This window comes from Myotis davidii, unplaced genomic scaffold, assembly GCF_000327345.1.
Source record: "Myotis davidii unplaced genomic scaffold, ASM32734v1 scaffold189, whole genome shotgun sequence".
Lineage (NCBI taxonomy): Eukaryota > Metazoa > Chordata > Mammalia > Chiroptera > Vespertilionidae > Myotis > Myotis davidii.
Window position 1 is genome coordinate 2,445,392 of NW_006383017.1, and position 12,262 is coordinate 2,457,653.

General features: G+C 41.6%; 2 long non-coding RNA genes across 2 annotated transcripts in view; one reads left to right on the forward strand and one right to left on the reverse strand.

The window, feature by feature from the left end:
* The window catches only part of LOC102768039, a 603,801-nt gene that overhangs the window by 226,866 nt on the left and 364,673 nt on the right, over window positions 1-12,262 (reverse strand). The window contains exon 4 of the long non-coding RNA XR_436496.2: window positions 1,110-1,181. This is a non-coding gene — a long non-coding RNA (uncharacterized LOC102768039). The remainder of the gene's footprint in view (window positions 1-1,109; window positions 1,182-12,262) is intronic.
* LOC102767852 overlaps window positions 11,059-12,262 on the forward strand; it is a 102,319-nt gene continuing 101,115 nt past the window's right edge. The window contains exon 1 of the long non-coding RNA XR_436495.2: window positions 11,059-11,118. This is a non-coding gene — a long non-coding RNA (uncharacterized LOC102767852). The remainder of the gene's footprint in view (window positions 11,119-12,262) is intronic.

Genomic DNA, 12,262 nt, shown 5'->3' on the forward strand with positions numbered 1-12,262 from the left:
AGCAGAGAGGTCGGGCACACATAAAAGCGAAGACACCTCCTCCTCCCACCACAATCTGCATTGGGTGATACTTCTAGAAGATGCAGCAATGTCTCACAGTCTTACAAATTCTAGGAGCAATCCTGCCTAACTTGTGAACTTTGCATAAACCCAGGGGTGTGACTGTGGAATGAGAGAGGAAGGCAGGGTCAGCCGTTAGTAGGCAGGCAGTGTAAAGTGGAAGCCGGAGACAAGGTCTTGACTAGAAGCAACCAAAGGAATACAGCACCTTTTCTGTGCTGGCGCAGGGCTGCTCAAGGTCTGATTTACTAAATGTGTGAAATCGTTTGCTGAGACCTCACAGTGGGAAATGTTGCTAAGGGAATGAAGATGAGAAGGGGTGACAGAAAAGGACAGGAGCGTGTATATCTGCATGAAATCCAGGAGGGGTGACAAACACAGTCTGCTGACATCATGCCAGGGAAATTTCACCACATTAGCTCATTTCTGCATACCCAAGATAGCCAGTGAAACCACTCAAAGACACAGGAAGACAAGGGACTAGTTTGCCCTCTCTTCAAGACTCTATAAGATTTTATCCTTCCTTATTGCTAACACAGGCCACTAGGACTTACTCTGGCCAATGACAGGCCCACCCACTTTCAGAGATGTGTTTCATATCAGAAGCATCCTCCTGCTGCTCCCAATTTCATTCCAGTCCCACGATCATGCTCAAAGCCATGCAGAGAAAACAACCTGACCCTAACTGTTTACCCTGACATTACACAAACCAATTATTAAACGTGTATCGCTGTCTGGTGAGGGGAGAATAATGTAACAACATGTCAACCAGGTCACAGGCTACACTTCACAAAAAGCAAGGGGAGTGGTTCCTTCAAAACGTGAAGGCATCATCAATCTTCTACTAAATTGACATAAGATTTATACCCCATTTTAAAAACGGCAGCTACAAATAGAAGTTGAGAGACGGTCAATTCTCAAAGGGAACAAGCCCTGAGAAAAGCTGTTTTACGTTTACTATTATAAGGATGCCCGTAGTACGTCAATTATACAAACTCTGTTAAAAAAATTTAAAAGTAAATAAATGCTACCTCTCCAAGTACTGTTACCTCCTCGGTGCTCAGTGGCAGGATACAGAAAGCTTTCAAGAGGGTAGAGGCAGGCAGGTGGTCCTGGGATACCTACACCAAAAACAAGAGATTCGGATGATTTCAGCAGTGACCTGAGTGGCTTCTAGGGACAACTCCATTAGGCGCATCCACCACAAAGACAGAGCTAGCGGCTGCACTGGTATGGGTAAAGGACAGAACACAGGCACACACTTGATCTCCGTAGGTAATAAATTATTCCGCATGAGAGAGACTGTGGTTCAAGGCTGGCTTAAGCGACTCAAACAAGGTCACACGAGGGAGAGACAGAATGCAGCCTGGACACTCCGTCTTCTCATTTCTGTTCTAGGACTGTTCTCTGCATTATCGCTCCCCCTCCCCACACTCCTCCCTCTCCGACCCCGCTCAGAGCTACCAGTCCTGGCACCGGGCACTGGGACTTTGTAGTGTTCAAAAAGACGAGGCCGACCCACTAGTCGGATAGGAAGAGTTCTCTGCCTTGTGGTGGTCTGCACCAAACCATCTGTCTGAAGAGTATGCTGTGGGTCACTTTTCTTCCTTGGCTTTGAAACCCTGGTCTCCACAGACTCTGAGAAAATCTGACAATGGAAGGAACAGGGGTTTTGGTCCACGTGGCCCGAGTTTGAATACTTAGTAAGCCATTTACTGCCTCAAGCTTTTGCAACAAGGATTCAGAATCTGGAGAAGGGGCTGCGAACAAATGGATACACTAGATAAGAAATAAAAATTTAGAAGGCATGGAGAAAAGCCAGGTGGAGGCCTCACACTCTAGTGGAGAAGCCGCATGAGAGAGACTGTGGTTCAAGGCTGGCTTAAGCGACTCAAACAAGGTCACACGAGGGAGAGACAGAATGCAGCCTGGACACTCCGTCTTCTCATTTCTGTTCTAGGACTGTTCTCTGCATTATCGCTCCCCCTCCCCACACTCCTCCCTCTCCGACCCCGCTCAGAGCTACCAGTCCTGGCACCGGGCACTGGGACTTTGTAGTGTTCAAAAAGACGAGGCCGACCCACTAGTCGGATAGGAAGAGTTCTCTGCCTTGTGGTGGTCTGCACCAAACCATCTGTCTGAAGAGTATGCTGTGGGTCACTTTTCTTCCTTGGCTTTGAAACCCTGGTCTCCACAGACTCTGAGAAAATCTGACAATGGAAGGAACAGGGGTTTTGGTCCACGTGGCCCGAGTTTGAATACTTAGTAAGCCATTTACTGCCTCAAGCTTTTGCAACAAGGATTCAGAATCTGGAGAAGGGGCTGCGAACAAATGGATACACTAGATAAGAAATAAAAATTTAGAAGGCATGGAGAAAAGCCAGGTGGAGGCCTCACACTCTAGTGGAGTGGCTCCCTGAATTTATGGACCCATGGCTTTTTATTTACTAGAATACACATTTGCCCTTCAGCAAAGTAAACAGACATATCAAAGGTAAGGCTTGGTAAACAGTAAAAGATTATCAGGTTAGGAGATGGCCTTCAGCCACCACTGTCTCCACAGAACAATCGGTGCATAGCTTTTAGCCCCTGCTAAAGCCCCAAAGTCCATCAGCCTTCTGACGGACCTCTCGCATTTATTATGCTAACTACTTTTTGGTCTTTGCCTCCAGCAATTTACTATCTCTGTATCTCATACACTTTTCACCTCTATCAAGTGGCCATAACATGTGACGGGTGTATCTATCAAGAGGATACATTTTTTAAAATAAGGACAAAGTACCCAGCACAGTTCCTGGCATGAGTTAGATGATCAGGCAGTGAGAGCCCTGAGCCCCACCCCACCTGCAGGGGCAGCTCTGGGGCAGAGGAGTGACAGGAGGCCAGAAAGGACAGCCTGCCCACGAACCACAATGCAGTGTACCAATCCTCCTGCTGCCAGGCCCTCTCGGCTCTGACCGCCACCTCTGCTTCACCTTCTCTGAAATAAAAAGATCATAATTACAAGCACCTATTCCTTTCCTCAGATGTGTTTAAAGGTAATTATTTCCTTCTTATCCAATGGTTTCTGTTTATACAATACTGTGTGGCCTGCTCAGTGCAATAACTGCACACAGATAATCATCCATTCAGCAAATGACTGCTGAGTTCCTACTAAGGTGCCAGGAGTGTTCTCTACAGCAGTGAAAATCCCACCTCCATGCCTACATTTTGGTTGGGAAGGCAGACAATAAACCTAAAACCACAAAATGCGCGTTTGGTTGAATAGTGCCACGTGCTCGGAGAAACAGAGTGGGAAAGGAGATGCTAAGTGTTATGAGTGAACTAGGGCCCTTTCCCCCCCCCCCAAAAAAAAGATACTTTAAGTCCTATCCCCAATACCTAAGAATGTGACCTCATTTGGAAATAGGATCATAAGAGACGTAGCTAATTAAGGTGAGGTCATACTGGAGTAGAACCATCTCCCACTCCAATGTGACTGGCGTCCTTGTGAGAAGGTGGCCATGTGACAGCAGATATGCACAGGGAGAAGGCGAGCTGTACAGTTGTGAGCCCAGGAGGCCCAGGCAGCCCACTCACTCTACTGAGGCAGGAGGAGGTGGAGGAGGCCACCCTGCAGGTTGCAGAGGGAGCACGGCTTTAGACTCCCAGTTTTCCAGAACTGAGAGACAATCAATTCTATGGTCTCCAGCCACCCAAAATGTGGTACTTTGTTACAGAAGCCCTAGCAAATGAATATAGTGAGTTTGGGGAAGTTGTAGCATTTTTAAGCAAAGAGATCAAGAAAGATCTCACTGAGAGGGTAACATTTCAGGAACAATTCAATGAGGTGTAGAGGATGCCTCTGGAGAAAGAAAATTCCAGGTAGAATGAACAGGAGATGCAAAAGTCCAAGGCAGGAGAATGCTTGGTGTGTTTGAGGAACAGCAAACACTTCAACTGGTCAAGATGGTTAGTGTTTTAAGGATGAAACTCAAAACTGTTTTGATGATCAGTGAGGCTGGTGGTGACTCCGCTCAGGTTGGCTCAGCTCAGAGGGCTGAATTTAAGTCCAGCCAGCAGAGGGGACCATCTGTCACTTGGAAAGACACTGAGCCTCAGCCGGAGAACAGGAGGCCACCAGTCGCCACCATCTCCAGCACATACCAGTGCCTCTGGAACTACAGGGAAGAGGGACACACATTTCAAAGTAAACTGAGAGTGTGCCCGGGACATCTTTTCAACACTTGCAAAAGGCTCATTTTAATTTCTAGAATCAAGGGAACAATATGCTTGATTAGTTCTTCAGCCGATTTAGCAATTTTGCTTTTCACATTTCTGTCCTTGAAGCAAGTTTGCCATTAACCTTGTATGTTCTAGGGCTTGCGATTAGACATTTTCTCCCTCCAAAATGAAATTTTTGCTTTAAAAAAACACTTAGCTTTCTGATAATTAATTTTTGCTGCTAATAACCAAAAGATCCTCTTTGAGACAAGGAGGTCATTCTTTAAAGAGGCTAGAAGTATGAAGAATGTTCCTTCTCTCCCTGGAGAGAGAATCCATGGAGGAAGAAAGTTTACTGGAAAGAAAGCTCGGTAATCATAAAGCGAAAGCCCGAAAGATTGAGTCAATATTGTGTGTTTAAAAATGCCTTATATGCACACTTACTTGTGAGACCTGAAGGCCGTGAAGCAGCAGCTAGCCAAATCCATTAAGATAAATCTGGCCATATCCACGTCTCTACATAAGGCAACTCGGAGGCAGAAGGTACCAATGCAGTTCTGGATCTGCCTCCATGGCTTCACCCCATCCTAGCCCTAATATTTAAAATTATCCCTTTGTGTCTGTCATGCTGCAGATGAGGTTTGAGTTGGTTTCTATCAATAGAACAAACAAGGTAGAAGGGGATGTTATGAATAAGTTACTGATGCAAATGTGCTATTTTTGCCTTTGGATCTGGGTGATGATAAACATGATTCCACACATGGAAAATAGATTGTTCAGAACTACTACGCTTGCTTCGTTTAATTTATCTGAGGAAGTACTTATAATAATACTAGAGGCCCAGTGCACAAAATTTGTGCAGGGGGAGGGGGGTGGGGGGGAGGAGGTCCCTCAGTCCAGCCTGAACCCTCTCGTAATCCGAGACCACTGGCTCCTAACTTCTCGCCTGCCTGCCTGATCGCCCCTAACTGCCTCTGCCTCAGCCCCCACCATGGCGGCTTCGTCTGGAAGGACGTCTGGAATGATGTCCAGAAGGTCATTCGGCTGTCTGGTCTAATTAGCATATTGTGCTTTTATTATTATAGATGGCTGCTCTGCACGCAATAAGCATTGGATTTCTAAATGAACAAAGGAAGTACGTGAGGACTCCTTATAAATGGGCTGCAGCAAAGGGCATTTAGCAAAGGGCTGTGCACCAAAGAAGATGGGCAAAAAGCATCCCACTCAACCCTGAAGATGAAAACAACCATCATATGGCCTCAGACTCTACATTCTCTGCTCCTGGCTAACGATATGCTGAAGATTTACAATGAAATGTTGGGGAGCTGTTGCTATTTGGGGTTGTCACAGGTAACATCACACTATTCGGGACAAATGAGGACACTATCAGTTCATTCCTCCGGGTCATAAATTGATGATGCTTTAGCAAACTAGCATAAGCAGGCAATTTTGCATAGTGGTTAAGAATGTCCATTCGAGGCCTGGGCTCTATCAACCAAATGAGTGCATCACTCTACCTAAATCATCAATCTTTGTCATGCTCACGTCCCTCATTGGCAAAATGGGGATAATAATTTTGCCTTCCTCATAGAGTTATGAGGGGGGCAATTTGTGGAAAGGGTCTGGAACATGGTTAGAATTCAAGAATAGTGCTATCACTTTTTTTTAAATCAACGCCATCACTTTTATTATGTTTAACAGTATTCTCATTTTCATCCATTATCCTCATTTTCATCCATTATCCTCATTTTCACAGCAAAGGAAAACATCCACAAAATGAAAGGCAACCTATTGAATGGAAGACAATAATTGCAAATCATATATTTGATAAGGGGCTATTGTCCAAAGTATACAAAGAACTCATACAATTCAATAGCAAAAAAAAAAAAATACTATTAAATAATGGGAAGAAAATCTTGACTAGACATTTTTCCAAAGAAGACATTTAGATGGCCAACAGGTACATGAAAAGATGTCAATATCACTGATCATTAGGAAATGCAAATCAAAACCACAATGGGAAATCACTGCACACTTGTTACAGTGGCTATTATGAAAAAGGAAAGAGATACGTGTTAGTGAGGATGTGAAGAAAAGGGAGCCCCTGTGCACTATTAGTGGGAATATAAATTGGTGCAGCCACGATGGAAAGCAGTAGGGAGGTTCCTCAAAATTTAAAAACAGGACTACTATATGATTTAGCAATAATACTTCTGGGTATTTATGCAAAGAAAACAAAAACACTGATTAATAAAGATGTGTTTACCATTATTTACAATAGCCAAAATATGGAATACACATGTCTATCAATGGATGAATGGATAAAGAAATTATTATAGATAGATAGATAAATAGATAGATGATAGATGATGTAATATTATTTAGCCATGAGAAAGAATTAAATCTTGTATTTGAAACAATATGCAACCTTATAGGCAATTTGCTAAATGAAATAAGGCAGACACAGAAATACAAAAACCACATGATTTATCTTTTTTTTTAAAATATATTTTATTGAGTTTTTACAGAGAGGAAAGGAGAGAGATAGAGAGTTAGAAACATCGACGAGAGAGAAACATCGACCAGCTGCCCCCTGCACACTCCCCACTGGGGATGTGCGCGAAACCCAGGCACACGCCCTTGACCGGAATCGAACCTGGGACCTTTCAGTCCGCAGGCCGACGCTCTATCCACTGAGCCAAACCGGTTTCGGCAGCACATGATTTATCTTATATGTGGAACCAAGAAAACAACATCAAACTCATAGAAACAGAGAACAAATTGGTGGGTGCAAGGAGTGGAGAGAAATGGATGAACTTCTAAAATTTTTAAATAAATTTTTAAATGAATTGAATTTTAAAATGTTTAAGTTCAGTAAAAGCACAACTCACCACCTTGTTTGGCAATTAATTACTTTCATTCACTTAACAATTAGATATTGAGTATCTAATAAGTGCCAGGGACTGGGCTAGGGGTTGGCATACTCAGGTGATCAGAGTCAAACATGATCTCTGCCTCCCGGGAGTTACTCCAGGAAGCGGGAAAAGCCAGACACTCTCACAGGGTGAGTATCTTCTCCATCTGAGGGAAGAGCTCTAGATACTGAAACAAAGGACTCTGATTTAAACCTGAGACCTGATAGGTGGGAAGGAGCTAGACAAGGGGCAGAAGGATGGCTTTCTAAGGTGAGAGAACACAACATTCGAAGGCATGGAGTAGACAGTGTGTCTTCATTGTTATTGGAAGTCAGTGCAAACTGCCCATTGGATAGTTCACTTTCATTCATATATAGTTCACAACTATATATCAGATACCTGCTATGAGCAGGCATTGTGCTGAGCCCTGGGACAGGACGGTAAGCAAGACTGACTCTCGTCCTCACCCTTACCTCCAAATACTTAATCCCTCTGTTGGAAAATGCACTGAAGTCATTATTAACTTTATAACCAATAAATTCTATCTTTAGTTTTTATTCCAAAGAGATTCCACGTGCATGGAGAAACTGTGATGCTTTCTTTCTCTGGTCAGACAAGGAATGCTACATAAGCCAAATAATTCCCTTTCTTCCTTGGGGCCTACCAACTTATACTAGCAAGGAGGTCATGTTTCTGTGTTCTGATTAATTGTTCTATTACTTGCATTGTAACTTTAACTTAGTCAGCGGCCTCAAATTCTTTGGGAAGTTGATAGAAGAGGGGAAGCAATGGACAGGAAAAGAGGGACAGAGGGCAAGTTTCTTGAGGTCTGGGAATTGTCCAATGGACCTTTTGCAGTTTTCATGGTAGCAAACATGGGCTGAATGAAAGGCATTTAGTAACTTCTGATTGATGACTGACTAAATGAAGAATACAAAGCCTCCTGAATCAAGTTGGGCTCAATTATGGGGAGAAAAAGTGAAAGTTGCTTACTTCTCTCTAATCTCCATTTGAGAGGGAGAGCTTAAAACCGTGGTTGAGAAGCTCAGCACAATCGTTCCTGTACAGCAGTTGAATAACCAAACAGGAGAACCTTTGAGACCACAAGAGAGAAGGCTAGAACCTCAGGTGTCATTAGAGATTTCTTTCAGGTAACAAGGCCCTTATAAGAGAACATTTCCTTCTTACTCTAGTACTGGTCTAACCAAGAGAAATGTCATAGCTTAACTGACCTCTCTCTGGTGCGAAAAAAATGTTCAGCTTCTTTATGACAAAATGGAAATACATTTGTAATTCTATTTCCTAATGTTCTCTCAGTTATTTGGAGGGGGGAGGGAGTTTGCTAGTTCTTTTGTTTCAAAACTCCACGCTGTGAAAATGAAATTGTAATATAATTATCTGGTTAACTACCAGGAGAAGGGGGAATATTTTTACAAGTTTGGAAGACACCTACATTATCAATAGTAGAGAACTGTAGAGTTCTGTCTTGTTCATGGCTAAAGCCATCCAATTCATATAACAACAACAAATGTTACATTTAAGGAGGTATTAAAGCATCTCAATCTTGCCATTAATTCGACATATTAATGAGACTTTCTGACTTAATCCCCAGTCATGAACTGTCTGTTGATATCATGGCAGTAATATTATAGCAGTGAAGAGTGTATAGCTTGCTTCAGGTAGCTGGCTAAGGCCAATTTCACGATGCTTCAACTCTTGTGACAGGTAGAAAAGTAAATCATATCTGTATTCCTCTAAGATGAAATCATTTCTGTATTCTCATAAGATGAAATCATTTCTGCATTCCTAAGAAACTCTTCAGTGCTAACAAGTACACCAACTAGTTGATAAGCTGGAAAGAAAACAGTATTAAGTGATGGCACTCCAGGAAACAGTTAAAAGGAGAAACTCAGAAAATAGGATTGTGAAGATAGATAATGAGATTCTCAGAACAGTATGGTGAGGGAAGGAAGAAGTCGAATAGCGTACATTTTTAAAAGGTAAGTTATTCCTAAAGCAATTACTTAAATGTGAGAGTTCCTCTCACGGTTCTCAACCTTAGACTCTGAAAGGGAACTTCTTATAATGCAAGACTAAGAGAGCCAATTACTTCAGCACCAAGACATCCTAAATCTTTGGACTTGGCAGTTCAAAAAAACTCTTGGAAAGTGTATAAATTCCCCACTAACGACTCTGACTTTATACATGCAGACTTTAAAGGATGAATGAAAACTAACCAATTAGACAGCAAAGCAGAGAAGAGGGAGCACTGAGTGACAGACCTCCCAGAGTTTCAGTTGTGCCTCCACCCTAACAAGCTCAGAGGTCTAGGTCATACTTGTAATAAAAATCATAATCATAAAAATTGATAATTACACAGCACCTAGTATGCCAAGAACTTTCCATTCTCTGCCACATCTCCTGTAATCTTTATAATGCAGTCTTTATAAGCTATGCGGAGAAATTACCATGCTGGAGAAGAGAGGTAAGTAGTTTTCCCACCTGGCCCTGAGTGGTGGGGTCAGGATCCTGAGGGGAGCAGAATTTGCAACCCCTAAAATATGCCTTTGGGGATAGTGATTATTTTAAGTTGGTTATTTTTAAGAAACAAATACTCAGAAAATGTATCACCACTATGCTGTATACTTAAAACTAATATAACATTGAATGTCAACTGTAATTAAAAAGTAAGTAAATAAAAATTTAAAAACATAAAAACTCAGAAAGAACCTTTGATCTTCCTTTAACTGCCTGAAAGAATTTAGAGAGCTTGTGCCAGGAAGGGAGATGTCATCACAGACGCTAGGGTTTAATACCAACCAGTGTGTAATGGAAAGGGAGGAGCGTAGCAAAGTCCTCTGTGTCCCATTGCTAAAAATAGCCGCACAAACATTTTATCTATCAAACTTTTGCTTTTCTATCTGTGGGTGAATTGCCATCCTGCGCTCTGAAGTCTCAATCCACAACCTCCTCCTTTCTCTTAGCTCCAGATGGCACAGAAGCCTTAACTGCAGATCTGTCCCAGGTCTCATATTCTCATGGAACCCCCTTGTGTACACACATGATAAATTTTCTCCTGTTAATCTGTCTCATGTTAATTTGATTACTAGTCCAGCCAGAAAAAATTTAGAAAGGCAGAAGGAAAGCTATTTTTTTTTAAATTTCTACACTTCAAATACAAAACTCTCCAACCCCAGAGCCCAACCCTTACCCACTACTCTGCAGACAAACTCAGTCACCTGCTAGGATGCTCTAAAAGGTGCTAAGATTTAGGAGGCAAGATAGAATAATGGGAAAAGCTCAGGTTTAATGTGACTGTTTGGCCCAGGAGAGCAGCTTCTTCTCCCCTTTTTTAAATTAAGCCTTTTATTTTGACATAATTGTAGACTCACAAGCAAGTTCATAGAAAAAATACAGAGGTTCCATGTACCCTTTACCCAATTTCTCCCAATGGTAACATCTTGCAAATATACAACAATAGCACACCAGGATATCAACATTGAAACAGTCAGATACAGAATATCCCATCCCCACAGGGACCCCCGCCCCCTCATTGCCCTTCAATAGCCACACCTATCTCCTTCCCACCCCATCACCATTTATATGATTTTGTCATTTCAGGAAAGTTATATAAATGGAATCACACAGTATGTAATCCTTTGGGATTGGCTTTTTTCCCCTCAGCTTAAATCTCCGAAGATTCAACCAAGTAGTTGCTGCCAAGTGGTTGCATGCGTCAATGGTTCATTGCCAAGCAGCATTACAAGATATGGATGAACCAGTTGGTTTAACCATTCACCCAGTCAAGAGCACCTGGGCTGTTTTCAGTCTGGGGCTTGGGCTGTTTTCAGTCTGGGGTTTATAATAATAAAGCTTCTATGAACAGGTTTTTGTGTGACCATAAATTTTCATGTTCTTGGGATAAAGGTCCAGGAGAAAGGTAAGTGCATATTTATTTTTAAAAGAAACTGACAAACTAGTTTCCCAAATGGCTGTACCATTTTCCATTCCCACCAGCAATATATGAGTAACTCAATCTCTCTGCATCCTATTTTTTTAATTTTACTCATTCAGATAGGTGTATAGTCACATATCACTGTGGCTTTAATTTTCATTTCCCTGATAGCTAATAATGTTGAACATCTTCTCATGTGCTTACTTGCCATCTGTATAACCTCTTCAATGACTTGTCTTCATAACTTGCACATTTTCTAATTGGGTGGTTTGTTTTTTTACTGTTGAGTTTGAGAGGTCTTTGTATATTCTAGATACCTGTTCTTTCTCAGGAGTGGTAGATATGTGGCTGGCAAATATTTTCTCCTAGTCTGTAGCTTGTTTTTGCTTCCTCTTAACAGGGTCTTTCACAGAACAAAAGTCTTAATTCTAATGAAATCTAATGTATCGTTTCTTCCTTTTATGGAGTGTGTTGGTAACAAGTCTACGAATTCTTTGCCTAGCTCTAGATCCTACACACAGTCTCTTATGTTTTCTCCTAAAAGTTTTATAGTTTTACATATAAGTCCATTATACATATTAAGTTACTTTTTATGTAAGTTGTGAGACTTATTTTTAGGTTCATTTTTTACCAGTTGCTTCAGGACCACTTGTTGAAAAGACTTTCTTTATTCCATTGAGGAACATTGCACTTTGTCAGAAACCAGTTGGGTCTGTTTTGGGGGTTCCTTATTCTGACCCCTTGATGTATCTATTCCTCCATGAACAGCCAATATTGTTTTAGCTACTCTAGTTCCTGGTTTTCGTATGTGCATGATCTTGTATATACAGCAAAATTATGCTGGGATTTTTATAGCAACTACATTAAATCTGTGTATCAATTTGGGGAGAATTGGTATCTTCTACTATGCTGTGACTTCCAAATCATGGTATGTCTCTCCACTTATTGTGATTTTCTTTGATTTCTTTCATCAGCATTGTATCAGTTTTAGCACATAAGCTCTGTAAATGTTTTATTAGATGTATACATAAGTATTTCATAATTGTGAGCATGTTCATTGGCTGTATACAGAAATACAATTGATTTTTTTTATTTATTTTTTTAATTTATGTTTTTATTACAAAGGGTG